This window comes from Sitophilus oryzae, unplaced genomic scaffold, assembly GCF_002938485.1.
Source record: "Sitophilus oryzae breed Bouriz unplaced genomic scaffold, Soryzae_2.0 scaffold_381_pilon_pilon, whole genome shotgun sequence".
NCBI classification, from domain to species: domain Eukaryota; kingdom Metazoa; phylum Arthropoda; class Insecta; order Coleoptera; family Curculionidae; genus Sitophilus; species Sitophilus oryzae.
Window position 1 is genome coordinate 2678410 of NW_022146953.1, and position 25349 is coordinate 2703758.

At 35.3% G+C, this 25349-nt stretch overlaps 1 protein-coding gene across 3 annotated transcripts in view; it reads left to right on the forward strand.

Moving 5' to 3' along the window:
* LOC115885312 (homeobox protein homothorax) overlaps nt 1-25349 on the forward strand; it is a 394897-nt gene that overhangs the window by 163528 nt on the left and 206020 nt on the right. The window lies entirely within an intron of this gene.

Consider the following 25349-nt stretch of genomic DNA (forward strand, 5'->3'; position numbering starts at 1 on the left):
GCAAGCGGTTGCTTCGCTTGAGTCAGCGGACGTGCATTATATAACACAAATTTAATCCGTTGCACGGTTTTTCGCCGCGCTTAGCCGCGCCGCGCTGCGCATAAGTGCGCGGTATGCTTTAATCGCCTCATTTGACAGCCCCCGTCATTCGACGCGGGTGAGTTTGATCGACGTGATGCCAGCCGAAGACGAAGAGGAACAGTGAGGTAGAGAGAGGGAGGAGGAGGTATTCGCCCCGAGCCTGAGTGTATTAGCTCATTTTCGTGATGCTGTTTGCAAAAAGCTTTGGGGGAGCTTAAAGCAAAGGGAGTTTTGCTGGTAATTGGTGTCAATTTAGACTGACGCATCGTCGGAAGCAGGCTAGGGGCAAGGAGGGGCGAAGGGGGGTAAAATGTTCGAGGGGGATCGTGTTACATCGTCCCCCACATCGAGTCGAGTCGGTTTCTCTTGTTGTGTGTGTGTAGAGCGTTGCGGTTGCACGGAGGTTTTTCTCTCAATCGGCAATAGAATAAATAAAACTGAGACGATATCGCTGGCTTTAAAAATGGACCAATTATCTTTTGCTCTTTTTACTTGTTCCATTAATATCTTTGTTCATTGTTCTGTTCTATTTTTTCCATAGCAACTGTTAAAATTGCTTTATATCTATCAAAAATAGTAGATAAAATAGAACTTTAACCGCCAGGGTAGATTATTAAATGATAAGCGGGGATAGGTTAAAAACTTTATTCCTTCACGCACGTTTTTTAATAATTGCTTCCATTTTTGGCGTTTGTCGCCTCAGCCTGAATATCTGTTGGTAATTTACTTATTCCGTTTTGAGACATTTCTGGCGCCAATTCAATCAGCAATCGATACGAAAGAGAATTAAAAAATATTGACTCAAAACTGACAACTAAAGAGACAGCTTTGTTAATTTGTCAAATTACATAGAAACCAACGCCAACCCAGCACAATCTTTTTTCTACTTGTAATAAATTCCTTGAAATAATAATTTAAGAAGGGGATAACTTAGGGGTGAAGGGGGAAGAATTAGGGTGAGTCCATTTTCTACAAAAAGGTACGAGAAGAGTCGTAGTGGAAAATTATTTATTCTGTGCTTCTAACTTGTAGATTGAACCTTCTATATAACTTTTTGCTAATGGCCCAATCATTGCCTAGTACAAAGAACAGCACAGTAAGTATAAATAATCACACACGAGAGTATCAGGACATGGAGGAACTGAAAATAATGTTCTTGCAAGAAATAAAACCAGTGATTTACAAATTTAAAACTCCTCTGTTAATATTACAATTCAATATAATTTTTTTAACAGTTTATAAACATAGGAAAACTTTTTTTTATTTATCAAATTTAATAATTACTTGATCGTAAATTAAGATGCCTCGTACGCCACTGACATGAAATGTCGTCAGTCAGTCGTCGAGACGTGTTGATTTTTTTCATGCCAAGACGCGATTTCCGAAATAAATTTACGTCAATGGATGCGTGTCAAAGCTCGGTGAATTTTCGACCTTTCTATATCGATCACTGCCAATAAGTTCAAACGAAAATATTCCGGACTAAATAATATAACCTACTTCATTAAAAAAGGATGGGGCAAGAGAATCTAAACTAAAGATAAGAAGAGGATGCCAACATCTTTAAAACACCTCCAAATATCTCATCTAACTAATAAAACTAAGGGTGTATTCCGTTGCTTGGTTATGGTTTTATGTTCCGTTTCTATCGATTTCCTGAAAATTTTCTTATTACGGAATACGGAAGTTCCTGAAAAATATTTTTCAAAATTGTCACCAAACTAACCAGCGCGAGAAGACTAGTTTTTCTGGTTTTGTTTATCAATCAATGTCATTTATGTAACAGAAATCAAGCAAATATCGGAAGTTCGAGTAAAATTCTCATTTCATTTCTAAAACTTGTAATAATATTTTGTTTTGTTCTACCTATTGAGTACTTACCCACCGCCCGTGTCTCGTTTTTCAGGTAGAATGGCAGTGACGAAAGTGGTTCTTCGTTGGGAGCTGTCTATTTCGAAAAATGACTCAAACTTATGTGCTTTTTTAACAGGACACTCTATATATTATTTTTTATTTTCTTTGCCTTGTTATGAGCTTTCGAAAATTATAATATACTCTATATATATTTATTTAGGTACTGCTAAACTGCTAAACGGCTCTTATTTTATTTAACTTAATTTTACCAGATAATTTTGCTTTGCATCGTGATATTTTGATAAACTACACGGAAACTGAACTTGTGCTGCTTTTAAATAACATGCCAATAACCAACATTTTACGTCGAATAAATTAGTTGATTGTTTTGATTACCTAATTTAAACCGGCCGACTATGTAATAAAGTTAAATAATGCATTTTTACCCCGTTTATGAAAATAAGTATTTTAGAAAGCCCGTAACAAGGAAAATAAAATAATATACAAAATATCGCATTTAAAAAAACATATAAGTTTTAGTCAATTTAAAAAAGACAGATTCCAACGAAGAAATAGTTACGTCACTGCATTCTACGTGAAAAACTGTACGGGAGACCGTTTTCACCTTTTCGATAAGTTATGATACAAAGGGGATCGAAAAATGCAATAATTTCAGATTCGCCCTGTATTTTAGGGAGTAAGAGAGCTAGGACATATCTGTATGTAGCATCTTTAGTTTCATAAAAAAGTAACAGCGTAATGTGAAAACCGCATCTTTGTATTTCGACTCATAAACGAGAAACCCTGCATAACACATGAAAATGGGACACCCTGTACAGACGTACTGCCAAATCAAGAAATCAACTACGAATGAAATCCAAGATCGATTTATATATTTTATATATTTTAATATTTTTTTGTGTTCGTGATAATTCCTTTGCTACTTCTCCAAAACCGACAGTACGTGGAAGGAGCGTTTCGAGGACGTAAACGGACGAAGTAGCGTTTTGACGAAGGAGGAAGGAACACACAGTCGCATAAAATCGACATTTTCCCATAGTAAATATATGATTTTTGGACGAAGGGACGCGAGGAAGGAACGAAGTGAAGTAGCGAAGTGTGAGTATGGGGCTTTAAAGTCAGGAACATTTAAAAAACCATGAGGAACAAGACAAGTAATCGTGAATGTTTTGTAAGCTATAAAAATATAAATATTGACTAGATTTGTTTATTTATTATTGATCTATTTTAATATTGGACTTGCAAATCTTCACTTGAGCTGTCTAACTAGTTTAACAGTTCATTAATAAAGTATTTTTCAATATTAAACACCCATTGAAAAGAAGAAGCAAACGTAAAAGCAGAGAATAGGTACATTAGAAATGCATAAAAAATAAATTTTATAATAAAGTTTTTTAAAATTTCCAGTATTTTATCAAACCGTTCCGTATCAAACCGATGTTTTTCAGAAACCGCTCTTTACCGTAGTTTACCGGTCTGGTTCGCCTGGTTTAAGAAAATACCTCGTTTTTGCCTGGTCTTTTTTCTGATTGCCCAACTCTGATCTTTCATAGAATGACACCAAGGTATTCTTACATATTTTTAAGATCATTTTAAAGAAAATTTCCGGCATGGCAATGTTTAAAAATGTCTTTCCTCCATATCTCCAATAATTTTCCTCGAAGGAACCTTAAAAAAGCGATTTTTCAAGCTCGCTTGGCCCCACATCGCTCAAATAAAAATAGAAGACAGCGTTTGGAATGCGGTCCGTGTGACTAAAACGCGCGTTGGAAGGCGATCAAAAATGAGAATGGTCGGCGATGTTACGATGACAGCGTCGGCGGAACGTCGTCTCGGTCTGAGGATGAAAGATTTAACGCGCTACACGAAGACGGGAAGCCGTACGGGCTTGACCGACAGTTATACAACTCTATTTCCTTCAACGGAATCAGAGATTTATTTGTAATAAGTCAGAGATGACGCCAAATCCATAAAAACATATTTTTGACTAGGTATATGGTATATTTTGACATAAAATTCTCCTCTGTACAGCTAACCAATCTACACTAAGATGCAATGCATGGTCAAATTCAAAATGTTATATTTTTGTTATTTTTAGCCCTATTTTTTTGTTTTTTTTTTTGTTTTTTTTTGTTTTTTGTTTTGTTTTTAAAAGAGAGAAACCCAAAAAACAAAAGCCCGAAAGAAGTGGATGACGCAAGAAATATTAGGCCTCATGGAAGAAAGAAGAAAATATAAGAACAACGATCATGTCCAGTACTTACGAACGCATCGGGTAATTCGCAAAAAGATTAAAGAAGCAAAAGAAACATGGCTTCAGGAATCCTGTAAAGAAATAGAACACCTTCAAAGCTTACACGATGATTTTAACTTACATAAAAAGCTGAAAGAAATCTCTGGTGTACAGAAGAGAAAATTGGTATCAGTACTGCACAACACTAGTGGACAAGTATTAATGACAAATGAAGACCGATGTGATGAGTGGCAACGACACATACTATTTGATGACGACACTCGGGAAGCTCCAGAGATACTATTGGCAGATTATGAAGCAGAATGTGGTCCAAGTATACTCAAATCGGAAGTGGAAAAACCCATACAACAGGCAAAAACAAACAAGACTCCCGGACCAGACGAAATACCCGCGGAACTAATAAAACTTCTCGACAACGACAGTATATCTGTCTTGACAGCATTCTTTAACCAGGTTTACCAAAGTGGAAAATTACCTGGCGACTGGCAGAGATCGATATTTATTGCTTTACCCAAGAATACCAAAGCGAGTAAATGTGATGACTTTAGGCTTATTAGTCTGATGAGCCACATGTTAAAGATACTTTTAAAAATAATCCTCAACCGAATATATGCTAAATGTGAACAGAGCATCGGAAAAGAGCAGTTTGGATTTCGTAGCGGACTAGGCACACGTGAAGCCCTGTTTTGCATGAGGCTATTGTTGCAAAAGTGCAGCGAATTTCGCAAGAACATCTATGTGTGCTTCATCGACTTTGAAAAAGCATTTGATCGAGTCAGACATACAGAGCTCTTTCGGCATCTGAAATTGTATAACGTAGACAACTATGACATGCGCCTTTTAGTAAACTTGTACTACGATCAAACTGCTGCTGTTAGGGTCGATGAAGGAACTACAAATGACATCCCAGTAAAACGAGGAGTAAGACAGGGGTGTGTTTTGTCACCGTTATTATTCAATTTGTATTCGGAGAACATCTTTAACGAGGCTTTATCCGGCAGAATAGAAGGCGTTAAAATTGGAGGCGAGATCATAAATAACGTAAGGTACGCAGACGACACCGCCATTGTCGCAGAAAGCATGGAAGACTTGCAAACGTTGCTAGATAGGGTTCATGGAGGGAGGTTCAGGAGATGGTTTTGTTGACTATTGTTGTAACGTCATATTATGCTGCAACTTTGGATATTCTATACTAAATTTAAAAAAAAACGTTACAGACAATACACCTCATAGACGTTGCTTCAAGAATCAGGCCTTCTACCTTTCCAACCACTCACTTTTAACTTTATATTCCTCCTCCTGTCCTCTCTCCCCATCATCCATAGTCGTAAATCCTCCCGAATCCACCTGTTAGACTTGTAGGGAAACTCCTACGGGCTATTACACGCCATCGGCGTCTCCTGAATGGGGCAGTTTCCGCTGGCGAAGGGTCTCTTTGGAGATGGAGAAGAAAGAGAGCGGGAGACGGTGGAGAGGAGATTGTCGACGTTACAAGCCATTCGGAGCCGATAAAATGATAATGCGCCGATAGAGAGACGGCGCCGGGGGTCTAAGTGATTCGGAGGAGGCAAATTGTGACGAGGAACTGGAGGATAATGGAGTTTAGGAGGAGGAAGTATAAAATGCAAAGAAGTGTGATCGTTGTTCTTGCATAAATTGGTTTGGTATCACTACGAGGGGTAAAAAATATACATGTACTGCCAAAATATCATTTCTACTAAGCGACGAAGACTGCCTATGACTGCCCTGTAATTATTATAGGCGACTGCCGTCTAAAAAAGGGAATAAGTCATTTCATTTTAAGTCATTTTGCGAAAGCTGAAGAAGAATCCTTAGCACATTTTTTCTCGCTGGCTTGTGCGTCAAGGCACGGTCAAGGTCACGTCGTGCCAAGGCCGTGATCACGGCCTTGAATTTTTAATCCCATCGCGCGTAAAGAAGTTTTACTTCAAAAAATAGAAGAAGAAGAATATTGAGGAACTGACACTGCTTTAGACCTAAACACACTTTTTCTGGATCCAATTCTGGACCCTGGCCCATGAAAAATTGCCTTCCAAAAGCAGCGGTGCGTTGCGTTGCGTACGACGCGACGTCTCGTCGTTCGAAATGACTCCGCGCTCAGACCGCGTAAAACCTAATCGCCGTTGACGATTTATGGCGATGAACGGGGGTCATTAACTGTCGCCTTCCGGACCGATGCGATGTGGTAGAAATGTCGATATTTTTCAAAAATATCGATACCTGAAAAATATCGATACTTTTAGTATCGATATTTTTTTTTAATCGATACTATTTTCTTTACTCTAACTTTGTTTTCCTACAAGTTTAGTATTAATATCAATATTTCTACAAATATCGATACTGAAAAAATATCGATACTGAAAAAATATCGATACTTTCTATATCGATATTTCTTTCAGTCGATATCTACTATATTCACATCTCTAGATATCCTGGTTTTTTTAAATATCGATATTTCAAATGGGTCGACACATCTCCGTTGACGATCTATGGCGATGAACGGGGGTCATTAACTGTCGCCTTCCAGACCGATGCAATGCAGTAGAAATGTTGATGTTTTTCAAAAATATCGATACTTGAAAGATATCGATACTTTTAGTATCGATATTTTTTCTTTAATCGATACTATTTTCTCTACTCTAACTTTGTTTTCCTACAAGTTTAGTATTAATATCAATATTTCTACAAATATCGATACTGAAAAAATATCTATACTTTCTATATCGATATTTTTTTCCTGTCGATACTATATTCACATCTCCAAATACTTTGTTTTTCTTAAATATCGATATTTGAAACGGGTCGACACTTCGGGAATCGATATTTTTTTCAAAAAATCGATACTATACTAACGTGAATAATAAATAGAGCAATTTTTTTTGCGAAAAAATGATGATAAAACAGTTTTTCTTGAACTTTTGGCACAAAAATATTTCAAATTTATGATATCAGTGTAATAACTATCTATTCAACATGTTTAATTTATGTCAATGATGACAGGTATTGATAATTTCGATTCCAAATATCTCGAGAACTATTACCCGTAACGATTTTTACCAAGAAACCTTTTTTACGTAAAAAACGTCGTAAATATACATTTTTTACTCAGTAGTTTTATACAGGTACCGACAAAAAGTTATTACTCAACAAACTAGTTAAAAAATATGTAGGTGGCGCTCTCTGCAAGTAGGAATCATATTGACATCAAAATCAAATTTCTCATGTCAAAAAACTCCTAGATACAAATTTTTATACAAATATTGACGTTACTTCAGAAATTATTTGGAAAAAATCGAAATAAAAATGAAACTTCTATACCCTGTATCTCCGAAACTAAGCATTTTAGGACATACATTTATACAAACTTTTTAGCTTATTTTTATCTGCAGAATATCCGGAATACAGTTTGGACCACCATATATATAAATTTAAAAATCGATATTTTGGTATATCGATAATTTCGCACATCTCTAACGGATGGGAAGTCTGTTAACGACAGACGCGAGGCAGAGGAAAGCAGGGGTAATCGAGTAGACTACACAGATTTAGTTAAGAGGAAGACGAAAATACAGACGACAATTTTTTTCTGCCCACATGGAAAGGAAAGGAACGAAGTGACGAGACGACAACGATTGAAGGTTGTTTAATTGACACCCGCACCGATTCCCTGCTTAGTTGTGGGGCCTTGACTGCGGATCATCACAGTCGACAGGAAATTTAATAAATCGAAACGAATTTGGATCGAGAACAAGAGGACATTTTAATATAAGTCGAAATCTCTGTTAAATGAACTTCCTTAATTCAAAATATTCTCTAGTTCGAATATTTTGTGCAAGTGATTTGGTTTTTACAATCTGGCTAAGGTATATTTATGATGCTGAATAAAATTCTGGATATATAACTAGTAGGAATTTGTATGGAGTATAATGAAACAATGAACCATGTAGTTATAGACGTCAAGTCTAACGAGTCAAGGAATATTGATATGGCTGTAACTTCTTCAGCAAGCATATATGTTCATAGGAACTTTCTCTTTTCTTTTAAACGGTACCATCACCCAGGGAAGTTCGGTACACAATTTTTTTCACACCCTGTATAACAGCAACCCCTATCAACATATTACGTATTAATATATTCCTGCTACTCTAACTCTGTGCCAAGATTCGATTACGTTAATGACATTCTCCATCGAAATTTCGCAATTATTCACCCACACCACCCTCAAAACGGCTCTTTTCAGCATCCACCCCCTAAACTATTCCTTCTCGATCCTCTTATCTCGAAACTTTTCCATACCAAAACGTCCTTCCCTCCCCTACGTCATCCCAGCGTCTATAAATAGGTTGCGTCGTCTCCTCTCTTCCATATGGGTCATTGAAACTGCTTTTCATAATATGATTAATGGCGCATTTTGATGCGTCCTGATTTGCAACGGGTCATAAATCGCGGATGCACACGCGGCTAGCAGTCTGGGGGATCTACCCAAGAACGAGAACGACTATGTTGCAGGCTGGTGAGTGGAAGAGTCACTAACCTCGCAATTGTTAAAGGAAAAAAATATATCCTTAGGGTTTCTAAAAAATAGACTTTTATCTAATAGCAACTACTTATACACACATTCACTCCTCAATGAACACCTCAGTAGATTGAAACTAAGAAGAAACGGCGAATGCAGATTCTGTGGGGAAGATGGGGAAACACCAGTACACCTCATCACTGAGTGCGCCGAGACGACAACCATTCGTGCCATGAATTTTGGTACGACTGATATTGGAGATGGAGAACTACCCTCTATAAAATCGTCCCAGATACTGGCTTTTGTCAAAGCCCTGGGACTGTATGATGAGTTATGATTCAAGAAAGGGGGACACAATGGATCTGTAAGATCGAAGTGATTAACCCCCCTCCCACTCATTCTAAATTCTAAATTCTAAATTCTATACACACATTACTCACGTATATTACTAGAATACTATGTATACATGCATATAAAATAAATAAAAACGAATTAAAAAATGAAAATAATTTTTTTGTTGATTCAGAAATTGTTAAACCTTGTATGCCTCCAGATGCTGTCTCTCTCCACTGCTTTAAATAGGCTCTGTCATTACAACGGCTCGTTCTGGAACACTTACAACACCTTGAATCTTTTTCGCAATCTCTATTTTATTGTTGATGGACTCTTCGATATATGCTTCCGCAACCGTTGCAGATCGCCATCCTACGTGTCTTTTTAATGTTGTCATGTTCACTCCTGCATTTGCCAGTAATGTAACGCTTCTCATACAATGGCCAGTGTATGCTCAGGATGTTGTAGGCCCAAGTACTTGCGGAAAATCTTCTTGAATCATTTTTCTTTAAAATCTGACATGCTGGTTGATAATTCACTACTTTATCGTTAAAAAATCGCGATTTATCTAAATGACGTCTTAATGTCAGTGCTATTTACAAAACAGAAACCAACTAGGCAATTCATTCTTGTTGAGAAAACTTGTCTCACAACCTAATTCCATTTCTCGATTGACTCGTCAACTTCAAAAATTCATTTTAGCTACAGCTTCAAACCAAGCGGTCTAAATCTCTGGCTTTAAGTTAACTCTATCGATCTTTCCTTAAAATCGTCTCATCTCTAACTAAGACCGTCTCGCCGGACACTACTATCGAAGGGAAGAAGAACTAGACACACAAATGGGCACTATTTCATTTTAACGGTCCCCGTGGTACGCTCCCGGATTCCATTAGGTCGTTTCTCGGCGAGTTTGCTTGTGTTTGCTTTGGGCGAAGGCAGCGGGAGCCATTAGTCCACTGTGCAGGAAGCGTGGCGGGGTTGGGGATTGATGGATGACAGTGCTGGACCAGTATTCTCCATCGGAAATACGAATGCGGACTTTATTCTTCCGCTTTCTTTAAATATATACGAAGGACTGTGTCGTGTTTGGTCCAAAAAGGAAATATTTCAGACCTGAATGGAATTTTCTCTTTTTTGCATTTATCAGAACAGTTTAAAACATATACAATTGATTTTAACTATATTTTTTCATGGATTTAATCCCTTTTAAATGAGATTTTTCGCATTTTTTTGGGGACTAATTTCACCTAAATAAGATTTTTTCATTTTTAGGAGAGTTATCCTATCGAAATGGGATTTTCCCATTTTTAATGGGATTAATCCCGTTTAAACGGGATTTTTATATTTTAAATGAATTAAAGTCCCCTAAAAATTAATTATCTTCTTAAATTCATTAAAAGTAAAAACCCTACAATTTTTTTTAAAATAAAAGTTCAGCTCAAAAAAGTGTAGGATTAATTCCCAAAAATAAATCCCATTTAGAAGGTATTAATCACCCTAAAAATAACAATCCCGTTTATATGGGATTAATCCTATTCACAAATGCGAAAATTGCATTTAAATGGGATTGCTCTCTTAAGATATCCCATTCATATGAAATTAGAGTTCCTAAAAACTGAAAAATCTCGTTTAAAAGGGATTCTTTCCATTTAAGTGAGGTTAAATCCATGAAAAATCTATAGTTTAAATAAATTTCTATTACCTGAAATGGCATACATTGTAAAATTTCACAGTTATTGACATAAACCGTATTTTTTATGGAATTAATTCAATAAAAAATTGATAATTCTCATTTAAGTAAGATATTTACTTAAGTGAGATTATTCTCTAAAAATTAAAAATCCGAATTAAATGAGATTAATCCCTGAAAATGAGAAAATGTCATTTAAATTTTAAATAGGATAATTTCCATATTTTTAATTCAATAACTGTAACATAATATGAAAGTGTACGATATTTTTGATAATATATGTGAAAACATGACTTAAAATAAAAAGTAAAAAAAAATAAAAACCTAAAGCCAGTTAAAAGTAATACAAAATAAAATACTAATAAACTACATCAATAATTATCATTGTATTATTATAGGTTATTGTTATTAATTCTAAAAAAAAATAAAAAATATCACAGCCTTGTTTTGGTAATTCTTCATTAAAAAGTCAGATAAAACTAATTGGTGCATTCCCACCAAATAAAAATAATTGGTGCCCAAACCAAATTGACGCGTTTTTTCTAAACATACAGTACAACTTTGACTGAATTATGGTCTGTATTTCAATGGAAGGCATTAAAATAAACCAAAAATCGTTACTTATTTGAAGAAAACCAAAAAGGAACTGAATCAATCCAAAAAAAATCCATTTCCCTTCGCCACAAATAGATATTTCTTTCGGGCATAGCAAATCCGTACGGTTTCGGGTAAACATCCAATAAATAACGAGCGAGACAATCCAGAACTAACGGCGAATTTTCCAAACCTCAGCAGCGTCCGGAAGAGGGGGATGGGACTGAGAAAGAGCCGGAGAAAAACGTATATAACGGCCCTATTGGGTCATTAAATTCTCCAAGAAGCACTAATGGTGCGCCGCGGCGTCCGTTATTGACCATCGGCCCAGCAAACAATAACAATTCGACCCCCCTCGCGCCCCACCAACTGGCTGGTCTTGCCAGAAAGCTTGACCGGGCCCGGTAAGAGTAGGGATGTGCAAGGGTATCGATATCAAGTGCAAGCTCAACCTGTATCAAGGAAATCTACAGCCATAAAAGACTGGTTGCGAAAATAAAAAGAGGACAAACTCCAATAGGTCTTCTGCCATTATTAAAATTCAACAGACATTCCCTAAAACATTTTTCTTCATCACACAAAAATTGCAACTCAAAATTGCCTAAAATAAAAAACATATCTCGTTATTACGAAGCAGCAGGGCCTCATATTTATGCAAGACGTCGTCTGGAGGAAAAAATAAATAAAAAAGTCGCTCGCCGTTGATATCGCGGACAAGTGGATAATTTAATTTGTCGCCGTTTGACGTACGGCCTCGGCGTCGCGACGCCGTTCCCTCCTCGGGCGTCCTTATCCCGTAGGAATCTCTTCCCCGCCGCCACGGCACGGCGCGAATGATGTATGGCTCCCCGGCGTCCCAGGTGCAGCGCCGCTTTCGCTAGAGCAGGGCTCCGAACGAAGATAAGCTCTATATTTCGTCCTTCGTCTCTATGCAGGGGGATAGTAGGGAAGCGAGACGTTGGTGGTAGAGAATTTTAATTTTCGGGCGAGATGAAAAAGAAAAATGCGTTTTTCCTTATTTAGTTTCAGCATCTACATAATATAGGTTTATACAGGGTGGTCCTAACTGTATTCCGGAAACTTCGCCAGCATATTCTGCAGATAAAAATAAGTAAAAAAGTTCATATGTTTCGGAGATACAGAGTGTAGAAGTTTCATTTTTATTTCGATTTTTTCCAAATAATTTCTGAAGCAACATCAATATTAAGATGAAAATTGGTGTCTGGGAGTTTTTTTTTGTTTTTTTGACATGATTTTTTACATTTATACGAACTTTTTTACTTATTATTATCTGCAGAACTTCATTAGAACATTTTGAACGGAAAAGCGGTAGTAATGGGCAATAATTGACATATAAAACAAACCTGGTTTCCTTCTTCTGTTCCTCATCGATTTTCAAACTCTGATCCAAATCCCCAAATACACCTCATCTACAAACAGCTGTTTTATACGCTATTTTTTCTTCCTTCCTATTCATTTTTATATTTGCATTACTCTCTCTTTAACAGTTGTGTATGAGAGACCGCACGCTGCCGACGCCCGGCGTCTGTTTCCGACATGGGACGTCGACGCCAGGCGTCGTTCCATCGTTTCCCCTCGCTCCTGCATACGTCACCGGCAGACCTACGATGGGAATGGGCTTTTTTTGCTTTAACGGAACGCTAGGTCCGCAATTATGGCCCTTTACAATGGACGCGTGCGGCGATTGTATTCGCCCTGCTCTGGCACAGCTTTCTCTCAATGTATTTGTGTATGGTTGTGTGTAATTTTCGTTTTGAGGTTGGTGCGTGTTTGTTTTCTAACGGTGGTGGTGTTTAAACCACTCGCATCGGCTTATAAAAGGAAATCGTTTCTTAAAAAAAGTAACGATACAGGCTTAGTTTTAATAAATATTAGTAACACTAACAGAAGTAAGGATTTAAAAATAAATAACTGTAATAAATAAGTTTTCAAACAAATAAAAAATACTATAATTCATAATTTTGCCTCCCCCGTCTGCTACAGCAGTCTGTAGACCTCGGTTCATACTGTTAATGAGGCTGCAAATATATTGTGTTGTTTTTTCATTCTTCTTCAAGGACCAAGCGAATATTCATAATTTCGACCATCTTCAACAAAATTAATGGCTTTTGTACAATCTTCGACACTAAGAACCATATTCAACCAGACACAACAATAATCAGCAAAGTCACCTCATTGCCATTATGAAGAATAACATCAAAAAGTAACGATAATTGAAAAAAAATCAAAATGTTAGTGTCAAGAGGTGTCAAGTTCATTTTGCTCCTAAAAATTAACCTAGGCATGTGTTGACATAAGTCAAAAATAAAATATTCAGGAGACATGGTTCTGACCCATGGTACAAAGAAAACAAGGTATGATATTGCGCAGGTTGGTCGCTACTTCACAGGTGATAACAGGCGCTATTGGTCAGCACGCTCCGCGCGCCAATTCAAATCGCCGAGATATTTTAATGAACCTGTTTTTTTGTTTATTGAAACGTTATTGAACTGTCGCTAAGCAAGTTACTTTGGAGCAGTGGGTGAAGAGTCAGGATAGGGAGCAAGAGACCGGAGTTCGAATCTCGGCCGGGTCATAACTTTTTTATTTAATTTTTTAAATACTGTTGTATTCTATAGTTTATTTTTGTAGTATAAAAAAAAGAACTATTTATTCTGTTATTTTTTAATCTCCGTTATTAATATAAATTGAGTATTGGTACAATACCTCATTTAATATAAAATAATATTATACTTTTTGAAATGTATCGGGCCCTAATTGGACCTAAAAGTAATATATTTTACAGTGATATACCATATTGTAAACTATTTAATATTTCAGTCACTTAAAAAGTTAATTTGTATTGAATAATTGCCTACCATTAAAGGAAATTTGAGCTATAATCCTTGATGGGCATATTCTGGGTATGCAAGTACTTCCTCTAAATTTTGGGTTGTGACCAAAACGTTCAACCGATTTATTCTCAAAACCTGAAACATCTACATATAAAAAGAAGCACAGGTCACTAATTATAATAAAATTCACCCTTGGAATTACTTCTATTACAATTACAATACATTCATCTGCATTGGCATTTTCTACTTTTCGATGGGAAACAATCAACTTTGCAACATTTTTTAAATGATATAACAATTCCTCTTGTGGTTACTTTTCCATATATATCCTCATCTCTGTCCCCATAAATATCGCAAACTAAAAACCTAATAAACAATTTTATACCGAATATCGAAATAAATTTAGTATTCTTACCTATTATCGTCCAAATCCATGTTAATAGATAATTAATATTTTGGATTTTTGTCATTTATTTTTAAATATATTTTTGGAACTGCTGGTTTTAGTAATTATTAAATTAAACGAACTAAAAAGTCAGAAAAAATAAACAATCCTTAACCATAACCCTAAAAAATACAAAAAATGCAGATCTCCTGTCAACTTTCTTTATTTTTTATTTATTCATTATTTTCCTAGTGACGTCACAGGTGGTATGCGCGCACTGAACGAAATTGGAGCCGCTATCCATGGTACAAAGAAAACAAGGTATGATCAATAGCGGCTCCAATTTCGTTAAGTTTGCGCATACCACCTGTGACATACGCTATACAAAAAAATATCCATATTGTTCAATTGCCACTAATAAAAAAAGACCTAAAATAGGGAAGAATTAGGACATAACCCCAAAAGTTATGTCAAATCATCGATCTTGACATTTGAAAAATTATTTTCACATTTATTGTGTCATCTGTTTGACAATTTGAAATTGGCGCGCGGAGTTTGCCGACCAACGGTGCCGTTTATCACCTGTGACGTAGTGACCAACCTGCGCAATATCATACCTTGTATTCTTTGTATTATGCCGCTATCGATCATACCTTCTATTCTTTGTACCATGGTTCTGACCGAAAAATAATGTTTTAGGAAAATTTCCTCGCGAAATTATTACACAGGGTGTTTTAAAAATAGGGTAAAAAACAACTCTTCGATTAAAACTGTAAACTATAATAAGTCAAATATTAATGTTTATAATAAACCGACTTTACGAATTAAAGTTTATATACAGTTTGCTGAAAAAATCATGGAAATAGGGCTAAAAGGGCTTTTTTGCATCTGAATGTATTAAAAAGGTTTGAGAAAACTCGCCAGATGTCACTAATAACATTAAAAGGACCCCGCATCCTAATCACCAGAAACAAGAGCGCACGCACTTGAAAAAACGCGTCCTCCGGCGACTAGGGAACGGGACACGTCGTCCTTTTCCCTAAGGACGTCCCTTAATTCGCAACTTGACTGATGCCGAGATTAGATTTGTAGCGTTTCGGCTTTCCCTTCGCATAGCCCTTTATCGCTCTGTCTTTCTCCATCTCGTTGGCTTTCACTGTCCCCGTCGCTGCCTTAACAAGACTTATCCATTTTCGTAGCGTTTTAGTTAAAAGTCAATTACATGAGTCGTCTGATGAGGGAGTGCGGTGGTATGATCGAATCGGCGAATTATTCAAATGTGAAATCTTTCACCCTTTTGCCGGTTGTGGAGTTAAGCGGATTATACAGACTGTCCTTGTGTGAATTATGGCGAATTAATTCTGTTTGAAACGGGTACAGGGTCTGATTTTTGGGAGGAATGTCATGGTTTTGGAATGTCCTCTATGTCGTTTCAGCTAACGTCTCAACGTCTAACAGTGTCTTAAATCAAGAATAAAAAGATATTGTGTGCACTATGTGCGCATATTTGAAGTGAAACGAAAAAGTGAAAACTAACAACTATTAAATTAAAGGATTTTAAGGATATGTTTGAAATATTGACATATAATGCTGTTTTAATATAAATACTAGCGTGTACCAGCGACTTTGATCGCGTCGAATTAATCATTTGTAATGGTGATGATAAAGCAAAGCAAGAATTTCCATTAACATACAAACTGGATAAAATTTTCTCACATTTGAAAAAACAATACATGGCGATATTATTATATAACTTGGTAATTTTTGAGGGATAGTTCCATCTCGTTGGAATTTGACTTTCGAAAAATCCGTTTGCCAAAAATAAGCTTTTTACGTCAAGCAGTTTAAGCAGAAAATCGTGGTTAAGAAATTACTCAACTTTTTGGAACACCCTGTATGACTTTTTAAAAAATTTTGAAATATGTAAAAAACCAAATAAATTATGCTTGTCCAAGCGTTTTCCCGAAAGACTAACCGTTGTTTAAATAACAAATATTGTAATATTTGAGGGGCGTTTTCACCCTCTTGGAATTTGAGATTCGAGAAACCCCTTCTTATCGAACCTCCACACCCCACAGTCGATCCGTTTGCCAAAAATCAGTTTTAAACGTCAAGCAGTTTAAGCAGAATCGTGATTACTCAATGGTCATATTTTAGGAAACACCCTGTATAAATTTATAAAATATCTTAAAATATGTAAAAAAACAAAATAAAATATACGGGTTTAAGCGTTTTTTCGGAAACTTGACCGTTTTTTAAATAAAAAATATTGTAATATTTGAGGGGTGGTTTCACCCTCTTGGAACTGGAATTTCGAAAAATCCCTTCTTATCGAACCCCTACACCCTAGAATCAACCTGTGTGCCAAAATGAGCTTCTTACGTTGAGTTTGAGCAGGATCGTGATTAACCAGTATATACAGGGTGAGTTTCCTACGATGTTCTCTATGGGTATCTCGGAAACTACTGGAGATAGAAAGTCGGTTAAATGGGGAAAGAATTGCAGTTTTGTGGTGTCATAAATATGCCCAGGCTTGGCTTTCTTCATTTGAAAAATTCATATTTACAATTTGTATTTATTTTAATTTGCAAAGTTTGGATGTGACAGCTTCACATTTATGAGAGCAAAGACGATTAAACTTGTTTCCATGGCTAAGTGAAATTGTTTAAAAATGAGAAGAATTGGCTATAACTCAGTAATTTTTCGAAGAAAACATATTATAGCTTATATCGCTGTAAAGCTTAAAAAATGGCGCTTTTTATGAAGCCATGGCCAACTATGGTTTCCATTTAAAAAAAACTATGTTTGTGTCATATGTCAAAAATGACAGACTTTAGAAAAAAGCGGAGGATACAGTCTTATTAAGAATGTGATTATCTACAACTTTTATCTGAAAACTTTTTGTCTAAAATAGCTTATAATGGAATTAGGGACAATTTTTAAAATAGCCGAAATTTGTTTTTTTCAAAATATCTAGTAAGCCATGAACTTTTTCAAAAATCTAAAAGGCGCATATTTATGACCCCACAAAACTGCAATTCTTTCCCCATTTAACCGACTCTCTATCTCCAGTAGTTTCCGAGATACCCATAGAGAACATCGTAGGAAACTCACCCTGTATATATCAGTATATGAGAGGGTAGTATATATATGTCAGTATATGAGAGTATATTTCACCCCCACTGAGTTAATGTATTCCGCGAGAAATGTTCAAAAACTGCCCCGTCTGTCCATAACAGAAGACGGTCGATATGTCGAACACCTGTAGCAAAATCTCATGTCTTGGTTTGCTATTTATTTTTATTGTTATTAGATATAGTTTAAATGTGTTGATGTTGGTTAAATATATTTTAAATTGTTATAAAATTCGGCATCTCTAGCAAATATTATTTTCGATTTAATTAATGCTCACAGCTAGAATTTTTTTGCATTACAGCCGGTGCCATTCAAAGGTTATTTAAAGCGGGCGAATTTTTATATACTCTATATCTCGAAAAGGAATCGAGCAAAATATCAAGTGTGTTATATTTTTGGAAAGGTAATTTTAAATTTTTTTCAATAAATTAAAAATATACAGGGTGTCCCATATAAAAAATCAAATTTTTTGTTGATAATTCTTAAATTATTAATTTTAAAAAAAATATACTTAGCCCATTAAATTCTACGTAAAAAGGTGCTTTGGAAATGTTTTCATAAAAATACAAAATTTTCCATAGCAAAAAAGTTACAGCGATTTGTTAAAAATGCATATTTTAGAAAAACACCCCGTAACTCCGAAACGGTAACAGACATCGATATGCGGTTTTCACCATCATGTTTTTGACAAAAATTGAGCTCCAGACACCGATATTAGTTTTTGTCTATCTCGTATAGAAAAGGGTGTTTCCATTTAAAAGCGTCAAATTTTACCCACCCTGTACAAATACTCGGGAAGCCATAAATATCCATGCTACAATACCAGCGTATTACAAATCTATACGTACAGTTACAACGGATACTCCGAAGAAACGCCCGTCCATCAAACAGCTCAAACAACAAGTAGTCGTAATATTGAAATTCAAAATACAATTCTGCCGTTCTAAGCTAAAATCCCCCCAAGGCACGGAACTTTAAAAAGGCCGTCCATAAGACGCCGCGTGTCGTTCCTTTATAGAAAAGGCCTTATTCTGTTTACAAAGATCTTGAGAGCGTGGTCAGCATCAGAAAGAATAATATAATTTCTCTTACCGGGCAGAGAGGTCGTTTTTTGGAAACAGACAAGAATCTCAATCAATAGCTTTAAAAAAGCACATAGAACATACGAAACATGGCAAATAAATGAGTTATTTGCTTGTATGAAGTCATTAAAATAATTTAAATAAAAAGGATTAAGTTTTCTGTGAGCTTATGATCATCGTTTGTATTACTTAGATCAAAGAATGCATAGAGAAGCTGAATAAATTAGGCAAAGAAAACAAAGTCCTCCTACACTGGGTGCCTGCTCACCAAGGGATAGAAGGCAATGAAAAAGCAAATCATCTAGCTAGGAAAGGAGCGAACACTCCACTAACTGGACCAGAACCGTTCTGCTTTCCAAGTGGTAACCAACTCAAGGCGGAACTCAAGAACTTGGAAGATTCCATCCGCAACCTGGAATGGAAATTTTCCAATGGTCTAAGACACTCGAAGAAGTTTCTGAGGGCTTATGATGAAGAAAAATCACAGATCTTCCTGGGTCTGAGTAAGAACAATCTTCGGATTGTCACGGGGTTTTTAACAGGACACTGTCTCCTCAACGAACACCTCAGTAGATTGAAACTAAGAAGAAACGGCGAATGCAGATTCTGTGGGGAAGATGGGGAAACACCAGTACACCTCATCACTGAGTGCGCCGAGATGACAACCATTCGTGCCATGAATTTTGGTACGACTGATATTGGAGATGGAGAACTACCCTCTATAAAACCGTCCCAGATACTGGCTTTTGTCAAAGCCCTGGGACTGTATGATGAGTTATGATTCAAGAAAGGGGGACACAATGGATCTGTAAGGTCGAAGTGATTAACCCCCCTCCCACTCATTCTAAATTCTAAATTCTAAAATTGTATTACTTATTGTCACTTGACTTATATAACCTAATTCTATCTGAAATCCATTTCAGCCCTAGTATCTAATTATAAAATGCACCTTTAATTAGTTTTGTCGTTAAATCGCCATAAATATTCGAGGAACATCTCCCCAGACGCTATAAAACTATAAACCGAGCCGTTTATTAAACCGCCCATTCAAATCTATGTTCTATCCGTTTAGTGCCATAATAAAACATACATAAAATATCGGGCATATCTTTTCTTCGAGTCTCGTAACTCGTTTCGAACGATTCTTAACTAAAACTTGATACTTTGACAGTTGGGCATTTTTTTTATGGACTCTATTCGATTTTATGTCATTTGTCATAAAAAAATCTTGATAACATCTCGAGACTTTGAATAATTGTAATGACCAGAGGTATCAATTTCAGAATATGAATAATTTCTTTTGTGGTAGACATTAAACTATAGGAAATAACGTACCTATATAGCTTAGGGATGGTTCATTTCTGAGGAAGGATGTGTCAGAACTAAGATGCATACCAAAGTTATATTTTTTCTTACGGAACCTTGTATTTTATTTAATTTTTGGATTTTTGGGCATAAAATAAGGCATTTATTATAAAGGTTTAATATGTTTAAATCCTTTGATTTTTGAGATATTTAAAGATATTTAAATATGCATGATATAATAAAAAAGTTTGGCAACACCCTGTACATTACTTTTCAGAATTAATTCTTGTGCTGACTTTCAAGCCAGAGAAATCAACTTTACTAAAACTTATGATTACTTCCTTAAATGTATACAGGGGTATCAAAAACTGCTGGTCTATTTTAAATATTTATTTTACATAAAAACCTCGTTATTTCGAATGCAACACTATACACGTCCTACTATTTTACGTCCAAGAATCCAAAAATTAAATAAAATACCGTGTGTGTGTGTTCCATAAGAAAAAACATAACTTTGGTATGGATCTTAGTTCTGACACACCCTGTTCATTTCAAATAATTTTTAAATTATGCACATTGTCTTTCCACATATACCCATAAAATATTTTGTTTCTACATCTTTCCATTTTCGTATAATCGAGGAATCTCACTACTGGAATTACTTGTACAGGGTGAGTCAACAATAGAGTAAAGTCCATTATCTCAGTTGTTTCGAGGTTTACAAAAAAATATTTTATATAAAAGTTATAGGGACGGCTAAGATACACATTTTAAAATTATTATAGAGTATACAGGGTGCTTCAAAAAAGTGTGGCAAAAAACTCAAAAAAGCTCCAACTTTGTTTTTTTTATCCTTACGCGCATCGCGTAGTGTTTAGTGATTAAATACCTACCGAATTCGCCGCCCTACACTATTTGTTTTCTTAATAAATATGTTTACAGTTAACTTGCGTTATACGGACCGCGGACCCCTGATGCCATGGGCGCCGGACAGGGGGGGCAAGAGGGGGCATTTGCCCCCCCCCCCCTGGATCACTGAAACAATAAAAATAAAAGCTATCTTCTTACATCCATCTGTAAAAAAAATAATCATTATTATGAAATTGTTAGGTGTTACCTGTCAAATAATAAAAAATGTGGTAATTATTGGGAAAACTGGAAATCGTCCGATTTTCACCAAAATTGGTATACACACTATTTTGAGGTCGTAGATTACGAATCTATTTTTTTCTTGGCGGTCTCTTACCGTTTTTCAGAAAAACGGAAAATTACTTCAACATTGAATTTTTCTTTATTTCGGCCCTATAAAGTAATAATTTCACTATATTTTCATTATATTATAGTTTATCTAAAAGCCACACTTGATTGGGGATAGAAAAGTGTCCAACATTTTACTGAAAAACACTTTTCTTAAAAAAATTGCAAAGAAAATTGAGACCAGATGGAAGTTTGACATTTGATATACTATTGAATATCCTTCTTTCTCTCTCCTATGTAATAAGAGAGACAAATATATTCTAGACCTAATCTAGAAATTTGAAAATTTCTAGATTAGGTCTAGAATCTTCTATTTCGGGTGATTACGGATTTTAAATAAATTACCTATTATGAGATCGACAATAATTAAATATATATATACCTATATCCACAAAATTACGCGGAAGAGTTTTGGTTGCATTGGTTTTAACTTCTTTGCGGAGAGGGTTAATCTTTTTTTAGTTAATCTAATAATATAACAACAAAAGATTAACACCCTCTGCATGGAAGTTGTAACCAATGCAATCAAAATTCTTTCGTGCAACTTCGTGGGTATAAATAGTCAGATCTCGTTGGCAAAATAGCAGTTATGGGAAGGAGCCGTTCTTCTGGCGACCGCCTTTGGTAATTCCAGAATGAGCGAAAAAAACACGCTAAATTTAGGTTTAGCATTGGCAACGTTGCTTTAAATGCCAGAAACACATAAACTTACTTCGGGTTTCTCTTATTACCGATTCTGAACCGTCCTAGAACTGTGATGCGTATGCGCAGAAGGAAATATGAAGACATTATTTCATTTGCGCATGCGCTGCAGAGTTCTTGGACGGTTCAGAATCGGTAATAACAAGAACCCGAACAAAGCTAAATCTAACATTTTCAGATTGTTTACAAATTTATTTTAGCAAATTTTCCTCTATTATGCATAGAATTGGTTCAAAAAGTAACAGAAAATAGCAAAAACATTATTGATTATTGAATACCTAACAAAATATGTGCTAGAAAACCTTAAAAATATGAGAAATTCAGAAAAATTCGATATTGAAATTATTTTCCGTTATTCTGAAAAACGGTAAGAGACCGCCAAGAAAAAAGTTCAGATTCGTAATCTACGACTTCAAAATAGGGTGTATACCAATTTTGGTGAAAATCGGACGATTTCCAGTTTTCCCAATAATTACCAAAAATGTCAATTTTTTATTCATTTTTACCTTGCCCCCCCCCCCTAAAAATGCCTGATACACATGCTATGGACCCCTAGGGGGTCCGTGGACCCCACATTAAGAAACCCTGCTCTATCGAAAAGTTCTATTCGATATGCCAAGTCTAAATGTCAAAAAGTCGTTTTTCTCTGTAACCGTCCAACGAAACTAGATACTTTATCTCTCGGCTCTGCATAAGGCAAAAGAAAAAAAAACGAAAGAAAGATATTTCTGTGGTTTCCTTGCGCCGGTAACGGTTCTACAACTCGGAATCGGACATAGGAATGAGCCGATTATATGTAAAATATTCACCGTAGCTACGCACCGAGATAACTACTTCTGCTTAAGTGCACCTGGGCATATCTTGCGACTCTGCAAATATGTATTTTGATTAGTTTAACGGAAACATTATCTCTCGATGACTCCGAAGCATCTTAATAGTCCCGGAGAATAATCGGCTTGTAACTGTGCCGTTGGCCAACGGACGTAACGAGCAATAACAAATAATCCCGATGCCATGCCAGTTGATTTTCATTTAAGATTTCTTTTCGTAACGGTCTTCAATTGCATTTATTGCATTTTTGCAAGCAAAAACAAACTTTTTCTCGAGCTCTGGCGGTTCTTATGCAAATAAGTGACCTCCTGAATCCAAATAATTAACTGATATAATATTTTATGTAAACGGAAGGGAAAATATATAGTCCGTCCAGAAAGTATCCGGAAAAAAGAAAGCAAAATTACAATTACCGATAACTATTACCGAACGCTATGAATTAAACAAAAACAAACCCTGTCCCCATTAAAGCGGCGTTTACTAGATCATCCCCTCTTTACACCCTCTTCCCCTCTGGTTTAATTACTCAACAACGACCACCAGAGGGAAAACCTCCTCCTCCTCCCTTTGCCTCACACCATACGGCTATGAAAAATTAAAAAGATGATAATCCGTGACAAGTAAATCGAATTAAGGGGAAGGTCGGGCAGTGAATCGATATCGACCGCACTGCCACCACACCCATACCTCCCCTATTCTGCACCTAGGCGAGATCTTTGTTTGCTTTGTGGGCGTCGGTTTTTTCCCCCGCTTTCATCCTAATTATAGGGTATTATTATCTGTCTTTTTTTTCTTTGTTTAGTTAGTTTAAGATATCCGCCTTGAAATTTTATAATTTTCTTATTATTTTTTATTCCTAAAACAATAGTATGTTGTTTTATAAGGACTAAAAATGGCACTTTTTGTGGCGATGCTGTACGTTTGACATATAGGGGAGATACACAAAGTCATTTTTACTCCGAACAGAACATGCTATTTTTCTCAAACGCCACAAATGTTTTTTTTAAAGGATTTCAAACGTTCCAAATAATATAAAAAGATTTAAAAGTAATAGGTACCTCGTATGTAATTATATATCGAGAAACTATAGTTGCGCTGTTTGAATTTGACACTTTATGTGCACTTTATTATGCCATATGAAGAAATTATTTTTTTAACTAAAAACTAAAAAAAAATCCAAAAAATTCCAAATTTTATTTTTTTTCGCGAAAAAAGTGTAACTCATAATCGTGTTTTTGGGGTCGAAATACAGGTTTGTTCACCACATACGACACGGAGTATTGTAACTAAACGACTAGATTTTTACAAATTGTAAGTTTTGGGTTCCTTGAAGGACTATTAGAGCTACAATTTAAAAATATTTTTACAAGATACAGAGTGTCCCAAATAAATAAAAAATATCAAAGTTGTATTTTTTTAAACGGAACACCCTATATATTATTGCATTTTTAGTTTCTACGATTAAAATAAAGGTAAATTTGATTAAGGTTTATTACACTTAAACCTTACCGTTTTTGAAATATTTTCAATTTTGTGAAATTGCAGTAAAAATTTTAAGGCTTAATTTCTCCGAGGGTATCAAAGTTTTTAATACTAAATATTTACTGAAGTTTATTTATTGATCACTTATTATGTTGCAATAATAAAAACTTTACTACGTTATACAGAGTGTCTAAAAATTTATTTTAAATAATTACTAGCTATAAACGACAAAAACTTGTTTAATTTAAATGGAACACCCTGTATATTTTATGAGAATCAGATGCACAATTTAATTGTCTATGAAATTGTATTATACCATTTTTTACCTATTCCTTCAAGATTATTTTTAAAGATGTACCAAATTTTTAAAGAGTACAGATACTAATATTCTCGATATAGTTTGTTTATTTCATTAAAAAATAAAAAAACTGTTTAAATATTTGTTAAAGAGGACCAGTTAATATGATTCCAGTATTCAAACTACATTAAATGACTGCGTTGATTAATAATAATTGCTTCAAATACTAAAAAACTGAATTTTTTATGTGTATTAGACAGTGTGGTAAAAAGTAACACCTTAAAAATAATGATATTTAATTTTTTGACAATTTTTATAACAGAGACGTTCATTTTCATAACTTATTATTATATTGATTTCTGATTCAAATCCACATTTATTTAGAATAATTTATTAACGAACACAATTAAGTATTTACTTAATTAATATTTGGGCGGAAATACTGGTGGTATATTTAATTAATCGTATACTCTTTTATAAAGATTTAAATAGTTTTCTTTTTGCATACAAATGGGCTAGTAATATTATCGTTTTACTAAAAACGATAGTATTACTAGTCTGTACATTTTGTACATTTGTTGTTTTAAAAACAATCTAAAATGTCAATATTCCATGGGTATATTGATAAATGAGATCTAAATTATAAGAAAATG